The sequence below is a fragment of the Dasypus novemcinctus genome, chromosome 2 (assembly GCF_030445035.2).
Source record: "Dasypus novemcinctus isolate mDasNov1 chromosome 2, mDasNov1.1.hap2, whole genome shotgun sequence".
Lineage (NCBI taxonomy): Eukaryota > Metazoa > Chordata > Mammalia > Cingulata > Dasypodidae > Dasypus > Dasypus novemcinctus.
In genome coordinates this window covers 50,063,190-50,073,235 of record NC_080674.1, presented here as the reverse complement: position 1 = coordinate 50,073,235, position 10,046 = coordinate 50,063,190, and positions in this window count along the sequence as shown.

The window sequence follows — 10,046 nt, the reverse complement described above, 5'->3', positions numbered from 1 at the left end:
TCTAGCACTAAATTCTTATGTGAGAAAACTGGAAGTCTCACATCAGTAATCTACGCTCCCACCTCCAAAAACTAGAAAAAGCATAATTAACTCCAACCGAAAGCAGGAAATGATAAATAGAAGAGCAAGAAATAATGAAATTGAAAACAGGAAAACAATTGAGAAAATCAGTGAAACAACTGGTTCTTTGAAAAGATCAGTACAATTGACAAAACCCCAGCAAGATTTGGAACAAAAAAAAGAAGGCCCAATTTACCAATAACAGGAATGAAACAGGTGATATCACCATAGACCCTGCAGACATCAAAAGGAATAGTAAGAACTGTACACACATTTGATAACTTAGATGAAATGAGCCATGGTCCTATAGTAGGTGAATATTTAAAGAGACTAGTACATCCATACCATGGACTACTGCTAAACAATAGGAAGAAACTATTGATAAAATGACTTGGATTTCAAGGGCATTGTGCTGAATGAAAATAGTTCATTTGAAAAGGGGTAATTCCAATTAGACAAAGTTTTCAAATTACTAGAGTGATAGAGATGGAGAACAAATTAGTGATTGCCAGGGATTAGTAATGGGCGGAAGGGTCCGGTGACTCTTATGGAGAGGTAGTATGAGAAAGCTCTTTGTGGTGATGGATTATTTATCATAGTGGTTACAAGAATATACATATGTGATAAAAGACTATGATACACATTGTATTTATGTCAGTTTCCTTGTTTTGATTTTGTATTGTGTAAGATGTAACCATTGGGGGAAACTGGATTAAGAATTTACAGGACCTCTCTGTCCTCTCTTTGCAACTTCTTATAAATCTATATATTTTTTCAAAATAAAATATTTAAAAAACAATGTTTAAATCGATTGAGTAGTCTAAACAATTCATGATTAGAAATGAAAAATAAAACGGTAAATTTTTAATTTCGTTATTGTTTTTGTTGTTAGTTGAACCTTAAAGGTTGCTAAAACCCTTGGTGAAAAAAACAGTTTAGAGTCAGTTACAAGCTCATGTTTCTAAATTAGTCTCTCCTGCCCCCATGTCTCACCTTTCTTATTCCTATTTAAATAAAAAAAGCATACTTATTAAGTTCTTTCCCATCAGTGAAAAATTAGTGGTGTTTATGTAGGAACTTGAGACGGATCATCTGAGCATAAGATCTCTTGTAGCTGTATTACAGATGGAAATTATTAAATCAAATTTTTCTTTGTACCTAATGACAGCTAAAATATCCTCTTTGCTTTATGCTGAAAAAGGTTTTATGTGGGAAATAAAGACATTGTCAAGGATGAATAAAAATTTTGCACATTTGCAAAAATATGTCTGAACACATGTACCAAAGTAAATATTTTCGTTTTCACATTGCCTCCCTATCATTACTATATTTCTCAAATATATTTTTGGGGGGTAGGTGCTCTGGAACTGTGATAGTGGGTACAATGTGGAGCAGGAGATAAAGGTGATCAATCAGGGCATTGTCACAATCAGGGTCAACAATGATTTGCAGTGGCAAGAGACACTTTGTGGATAGAGCATTCAGCAGCACACGCTTAAAAGTAAGACAGACACCTGTCACTGATGACACCAGGAGTTAGCTTCTTTGCTCTTCTAGGAGTCTGGTAGCTCAGAAAAAGCATTAAAATTAATATGCTTTAAAAAAACTTACCTTAAAACTGTGAAAATGATTATCAGAGCATACTACTACAATTGTGCTCTTAGGGATCACTTGGAGGTTACCTGACTGGCTGAAGGGAGAAAGAAAAAAAAAAATCTTTAGTCCAAATACAAAGTAAGGTAGTTTAGAAACACTGAAAATAAGTATATTTTACGTAAAGAGAAAACAAAGTTTACTTTTCTAATGTTATGGAAGTAACAAACCATACAAATCTATAATGGGCTAACAAAATTAAGAAAATTAATCCTCAACCATCAATTAAAATTCTGTTCTTACACCTAGTCACTAGTGGCTTACTATTTTTTATGACTTTATTTTGTCTTTATTAATGATGAAAGGGCAATTTAAGCTTATGAGCCAAAACTTTGTCCATTAAACTTGGTTGTTGTAGAAAGAAATGATGTTCCCTTGTGAAATGGGAATGGGTATCATCTCTAGTCAGGCTAAACCAAGTGCAAATCATGTCTCTAGCTCTTCTGTTTTAATCATAGGGATTTGCCAAAATACCTGTGGCCCTGCAATTGTGCACACAGATGAAATGTGTTCCAATTAATGTAATAACATGTTTCAGAAAAGTAATCAGTATCTGTAAGATCAAGCTTAAGGCTGGTAACATATAAACCTAAATGATATTTATTAAAAGACAGGAGCTGCAAGCCTTTGCATTGGGGCTGACTTAAGAAAGAGTGTTGCCAATCATGAATCATGGTACAGCTCAACTTCTGCAAAATGCTGGGAACTGTTAAAAAAACTTTTTACTTGCATAAGTTTTGAACTGCTGAGATCAAATATGAGAACACATGCTCATTTTCTGCAAATTTCACTTTTAAACTTTTACTGTAATAGAATGTGATACAATTTACGGTTTTATTTAGCAAACTTGTTGCTAATCAGTATCTGCTAACCACTATTTTTGATGACTATTTCATTCTTTTTACTCCTGATGGATTGGTTAAGGTCTTCTATTTCTTCTAGGGTAAGTGTAGGTTGTTTGTGTATTTCTAGGAATTTGTCCATTTCTTCTACATTGTCTAGTTTGTTAGTGTACAGTTGTTTATAGCATACTTTTATGTTCTCTATTATTTCAGTGGGGTCAGTAGTAATACCCGCCTCTCATTTCTAATTTTATTTATTAGCATCTATTTTTGTGTCAGTCTAGCTAAGGGTTTGTCTTTTTTGTTGATATTCTCAAAGAACCAACTTTTGTTTTGTTGACTCTTGTGTTGTTCTCAGTTTCATTTACTTCTGCTCTAATCTTTATTATATCTTTCCTTCTGCTTTGCTTTGGATTAGTTTGCTATTCTTTTCCTAGTTCTTCCAGGTGTGTAGTTAGTTCTTTGATTTTAGCTCTTTTTTTTTTTTTTTTTAATGTAAGCACTGAGGACTGTACACTTCCCTTTCAGAGCTGCCTTTGCTATATCACATAGGTTTTGGTAATGTGTTCTCGTTTTCATTTGTCTCAAGATATTAACTGATTTTTCTTGCAGTTTCTTCTTTGACCTACTGATTATTTAAGAGTGTGTTGTTTAATCTCCATATATTTGTGTATTTCCCCCTTTTCATGTTACTGATTTTCAGCTTCATTCCATTATGATCAGAGAAAGTGTTTTGTGTAATTTTAATATTTTAAAAATTTTTGAGACCTGTCTTGTGATCCAACATATGGTCTATGTTGGAGAAGGATCCATGAACACTTGAAAAGAATGTTTATCCTGCTGTTGGGTTTTCATGCTCTATGAATAGCTCTTAGGTCTAGTTCATTTATCATACTATTTAAACTCTGTGTTTCCTCATTTATCTGCTGTCCAGATGTTCTATCCAATGCTGACAGTGGTGGACTGAAGACTCCAACTAACATTATAGAGATATTTATTTCTCAGTTCAGTTTTGGCAGTGTGTGCTTCATGTATTTTGGAGCACCCAGGTTAGGTGCACTAATATTTATTATAGTTTTTCTTCTTGATGAATTGCTCCTTTTACTAATATACAATGACTTCTTCATTCTTTATAAGAGTTTTGCATTTAAAATCTATTTTGTCCTATATTAGTATTGTTACTCTAGTTCTTTTTTGGTTACTATTTTCACAGAGAATCTTTTCCCAATCTTTCATTTTCAACCTGAGTGTGTCCTTATGTCTGAGGTGAGTCTCTTGTAGATAACATATAGAAGGCTCATATTTTTTATCCATTCTGTCAGTCTTTGTCTTTTGATTGGGGAATTTAACCCATTAACATTAAATGTTATTATTGTGAAGGCATTACTTAATTCATCCATTTTATCCTTTGGATTTCTGTTGTTATATGTTATTATTGTCTGTCTTTTCACCCTTTAAGTTACTCTTTCCAGTAATCTTCATTTCTACACTCTTTCCCAAGTCTCTTACCCTTGTTTTTTCCTTTTAGCCTATAGGACTCCCTTTAGTATCTCTTGTAAATCAGGTCTTTTGGAAACATACTTCTCAATTTTTGTCTGTGAAGACTGTAAACTCATCGTCATTTTTGTAAGGACAGTTTTGCCAGATAAAGAATTCTTGGCTGGCAGTTTTTCTCTTTCAGTATCTTCTCACTTCCATGGTGTCTGATGAGAGATGGGCACTTTGTCTTGTTGAGGTTCCCTTGTGTGTGATGCATTGCTTTTCTCTTGTTGCTCATAGAATCCTTTGTTTATCTCTGGTATTTGCCATTCTGAATAGTATGTCTCAGAGTAGGTCTATTTGGATTTATTCTGTTTGGGGTATATTGTCCATAATGGTAAGAAGTTTTTGGTCATTATTACCTCAAATATTCTTTCTACCTCTTTTCCATTTTTGTTCCTTCTGGGACACTGAAAACACATAGGTTTGTATGTTTCAAGTTGTCATTCAATTCCCTGAGATCCTGTTCCTTTTTTTTTTTTCTTTCATTTTTTCATCTTTCTGTTCTCCTGTCTTTTCAAGTTCAGATGCCTGGTCCTCCAATTCAAAGCTGCTGTCATATGCCTCTAATATATTTTTAATCTCATCCATTGTGTCTTTCTTTCCCATAAGTTCTGTTACTTTTATTTGAAGGCTTCCAAGTTGTTTTTTATTCTTACTCAGTGTCTTTTTATCTATTTTCTCTTTAGGCATATTTTATTTCTACCCCTTGAATGCATTTAGGAGATTTGTGTGATTATCATTGATTAGTTGTCTTCAATCCTGTGTCTCATCAGGATTTTTTGTTTGTTCATTAGGCTGGGCCATTTCTTCCTGTTTCTTAGTATGGCTTATAAGTTTTTGCTGATGTCCAGGTGTCTGGATATATTGTTGAATTTACTTTGTTGGTCATTTTCTCTTTGTTGCCTAGTCATTTTAACTTGCAGCTATTCTTTGATTTTTGGTTAAATGTATTTTAAATCTTTAAAATTGCCCAACTTAAGTTATAAAAATCAGGCCATGGACTCATTAATTGGAAGCAGATCTGCTCTGAGGGACCTGGGATGAGAGACTCCTAAAAGCAATTTTCTGGCTGGCCAGCAGATGATGCTCATTGGCAAATCTTTCCATGGAGGTGTCTCTTTCAACGTCCACTTGCCCTTGATTCTGGTCTAGGAGAGCCAAGGTTCAGGGCAAGCTCTCCCTGGCCAAAGTCACCAAAGAGAAACCACTCTCCACAATCTGCTGTACCTCCCTCTTACCTGGGAGGAAGACATCTATTCCCTTCTCAGTTGGCCACAGTGAGTCACTGATTTTATCCAGGCTCTTTGCCTTGAGTGTGGCTAATGGGTGCTGTCGCAACCATGGGGTTTAGTGACATCATTTTCATTTCACCTTCTTTGTCTCTGTCCCTCATCCACCTGGAGAATATGCATGCACTCTCCTGGTCTGCAGATACACAAAGCAGCTCCCTTGGAAAGCTTTTAGCCCTTTCTCCATTGTTCTTGTGAGAAAATTGAGCCCTGCCTACCTACCCCAATGCCATTTTCCCAGAAGTTTCAGCTGTGGATTTTTAGTATATGCCCTTTATCATGATTAGGAAGTTTCTTTTACTTGTAGATTCCTCAGTTTTTTTTTTTTTTTTTTTTTTTTAAGAAGTGGTGCTTGCTTCTGTTAAATGCCTTTTCTGCATTAATTGAGATAATCATATGATTTTCCCTTTGTTCTATTAATGTGGTAAATTACATTAATTGATATTATTATGTCATACCATTCTTGCATATCTGGGATAAATCCCACATGATCATGATGTATAATTCTTTTGAAGTGTTGTCGGGTTTGGTTTGGTAGTATTTTATTAAGGATTCTTCTATATTCATAATTCTATATTCTTCTATATTCATTATATTGATCTGTAAATTTCTTTTCTAGTGGTGTCTTATCTGACTTTGGTATTAGGGTGATGTTGGTCTCATAGAATAGATTAGAGAATATTCTCTACTTCAAATTTTTGGAAGAATTTGAGCAGCAATGTTATTAATTCTTCTTGGAATGTTTGGTAAAATCCAACAGTGAAATCATCTGGCCCTGGACTTTTCCTTGTGAAGTTTTGATTACTCTATCCATCTCTTTAATTGTTGTTAGTCTGTGTTGATCTTCTATTTTTCAGTCAGTGTGGGTAGTTTGTTTCAACAAATTTGTCCATTTCATCTAGGTTATCTAATTTTCTGGCATAATATCCTGTTATAGTCTTTTTTATTTCTATGAATTTCATAATAATGTTTCTTCTTTCATTTCTGATTTTAGTTATTTGCATTCTTTCACTTTTTTCCCTTGTCATTCTCACTAAAGTTTTGTCAATTTTATTGATCTTTTCAAAGAAAAACCAACTTTTGGTTTTATTATATTTTCAACCCACTTGTATCTTTGAATTTAAGGTGGGTCATTTTATACAATATATTGTTGTGACATGTCTTTTATGCATTCTGACAATCTCTGCCTTTTGACTGGAGTTTTAATTCCTTTTACATTTAAAGTAACTACTTATAATGCCAGATTTACTTCTATTATTTTGTACTTTGGCATTCATATGTCTTATATCAATTTTGCTTCCAAATTCTTCCATTCTTTCATGTTTATATGATTTTTTTGTATTGCATCATTTAGAGTCTCCTCATTTTTCCTGTATATATTTTTCATATATTTTCTTTGTGGTTACAATGGGGCTAAATTATAACCTCCTAAATTTATATTAATCATGTTTTAACTTCAATTGCAAATACATATTCTTTTCCCAAACCCCGCTGTTCTTCCACCTTTTTAAATACTTGTTACCATTTATATATTTGTACATTGTATATCCAAACCATAGATTTATTATTGCTTTTTATGCATTTGCATATTAGATACTGTAAGAAATAACAATTGTTGCTCCATACCAAAAATTAAAATGGTTGTGGCATTTGTAATTACCCCTTTGGATGCCTTTACTGGAGGACTTTATCCCATTTCAATATACTGCCTAATATTCTTTCCTTTCAGTCGGAAGAACTCCCTTTTTTTTGCTTGTAGAGCAGGTCTTTTTTTGTGATGACCTACCTCAGCTCTTGTTTATCTGAGAATGTCTTAATCTTTCCCTCATTGCTGAGACTATCATCAGACACAAAATTCTTGGTTGGCAATTGTTTTATTTCAGCACTTGAAATACTTTGTCCCACTACCTTCTTGCCTCCATGACTTCTAATGAGAAATTGGCACTTAATATTATTGAGACTCCTTTGTATAAACACATTGTCTTTCTCTTGCAGCTTTCAGAATTTTCCTTTTTTTTTTAAGATTTATTTATTTATTTCTCTCCCCTCCCCGCCTACCCCGATTGTCTGTTCTCTGTTTCTATTTGCTGCATCTTCTTTGTCCGCTTCTGTTGTTGTCAGCAGCACAGGAATCTGTGTTTCTTTTTGTTGCATTATCTTGTTGTGTCAGCTCTCCATGTGTGTGGCGCCAATCCTGGGCAGGCTGCAATTTCTTTTGTGCTGGGCGGCTCTCCTTATGGGGTGCGCTTCTTGCACGTGGGGCTCCCCCATGTGGGGGCACCCCTGCGTGGGGCAGCACTCCTTGCGGGCATCAGCACTGCTCATGGGCCAGCTCCACACAAGTCAAGGAGGCCCAGGGTTTGAACCGTGGACCTCCCATGTGGTAGACGGACACCCTAACCACTGGGCCAAGTCCGCTGCCAGAATTCTCTTCTTATACTTGGCATTCACCCACTTGACTACAATGTATCTTGTCATTTCTCTTTGAGTTTATCCTACTTGGGGTTCATTGAGTTACTGAATGTGCATATTCATGTTCTTTGTTAAATTTGTGACATTTTCTGCTATTATTTCTTTGAATATTCCTTTTGCCCCTTTCTTTATTTTTCCCCTCCTCTGACTCCAATAATGAGTATATTGGTACTCTCCATGGTGTCTCATAGGTCTCTTAGACTCTGTTCACTTACAAAAAAAAATTTTTTTTCTTTCTGCTCCTCATCCAGAATCATTTCAATTGTCTTTTTTCTTTTAGTTCACTAATTCTTCTGTCAGTTCCAATGCTGTTGAAACAACCTAGGTAAGTTTTCCTTTTCCTTTATGTGGTCTTTAACTCTAATATGTGTTTCCTTTTTAACATTTCTATATTTTTATTGAGATCTTCATATTTTCCATTCATTGTTTTCCTGATACCCTTCAGTTCCTTCATTAGTCACTTAATATTTGGTTTAAAAAATACAAGGTCAATCAGTAATATTGTTGATATTGTTATCTACCCATCTTAAAACATGGCGTTTATCAAATTTCATTGAAAGGGAATTCTATCTGTATATTAAGTATATAAACTTGTGCAAAATTTTATGGCCAAACAAATTAATATGTTTGGTGATATTAAACCTTTTAGAGAAATCTTTGATATCATTTTTAGTTACTGCAATCTCAAGACAAAACATTTTCCATAATTCTCTTACAGGTGCAAATGGACTCAAACTTCTTGAAATACAATTTCCAGTTAGTACAAATCTTTCTCCAATGAGAAGCCAGGCTATAGGAGAAAAGAAAAGGGGGGGGGGGGGGTAGAGGGAGGGAAGGAGAGAGGGAGGGAGAGGGGGAGAAGGGGATAAGGAGGGAGTGAGGGAGAGGGGGAGAGGGGAAGGGAGAGAGAGGGAAAGAGGAAGGGAAAGGGAGAAGGAGACAGAGAAGGAAGAATAAATGAAGGAAAGAAAGAAAAAGAGAATGAAGGAAGAAGAAGGAAGAAAGAAAGGCAGATAACATTCATCTTTATGGAGGGCTTTCACTGAAGGTAACAAAAAAAAAAGATGATCTGGAAATATAATATTTTGAGTAGTTTCCCTGTCACTTTTCATATTACTATCTTACTGTATGTTCTTAATATTGTATGAATTTTTCTCACCAAGGAGAGAAAAATATGCTTTGTTTCTCAACAGACATACAATTCTAACTTGGCTATGAAAATGCAGTTTTGAGGGGAAGGTAGAGGGAGAGAAAAATATAGAAGGAAAAGAAGCCAGGAAACAAGTCATTACTTTTTAATCAGCTAAAGAAAATTTAATTTGATTTAGAAAATGATTTAATGTGTTTGCTCTCTTTATATCAAGGCCAGCTGTCTGTGTTGTTGGTCTGATGAGAGGAGTACTTGGAAAATTCCATTGATTAAAAATATTTCCCCCACTCTTTCAGTGGAATACCTCATTTGGGAAAACCTCACTTGGAGGGTGATGGGCACGTAAAGAGAAGGACGCCAGAAGTCAATTATCTAGGGAAGAGTGTGGGGGATGATGAGGAGCCTGTCTAGACAAAGTGTAGGAAGAATAATATTTCCATATTTTTATGCCTCATTTTATTATGCCTTGGAGTTTAACAGAATTATTTCAAGAAGTCCTTTAGTAAAGAAAATGTGCTCCAAATCAGCAATACACTTACATTATCAAGTTGGATCTAAAAGGACCCCTTAATTTTACTACAGCTAGTCTAGACTAATCCCCACAGTCTAAGAATACAGCCTAAAATTTCATAATGTTTTAGAAATTCTTGACATCGTCTTCAGTTAATTAGATTCCTCCAAAATTTCATTTCCTTATTTTGCCATGGACGTTTTAGACCTAGACCCCCTCCCTTCAAAAACAAAAATACATCCTAGTTCATGAGTACAAATGATGGTGGAGGTCAGATCCCACAGTTATAAATTATGAAATACCAAAGTTTCTTCTGTTAGCATGACTTTTTTTTTTTTGCAGGCCAGAAATTTCACTTTAAAGAAAATGACATATCTGAAAATATTAATAAGAGCAACAATAGCACTTGCACAGTGGGATCGTGAGGAAGGAGAGAGATTGCCTGTAGGATAATGGAAGCAAATCCTCACGTTAAAATGAGACAAGTGATGATCTTAACTATGTTAACTATGATAGTGTGTCCACCA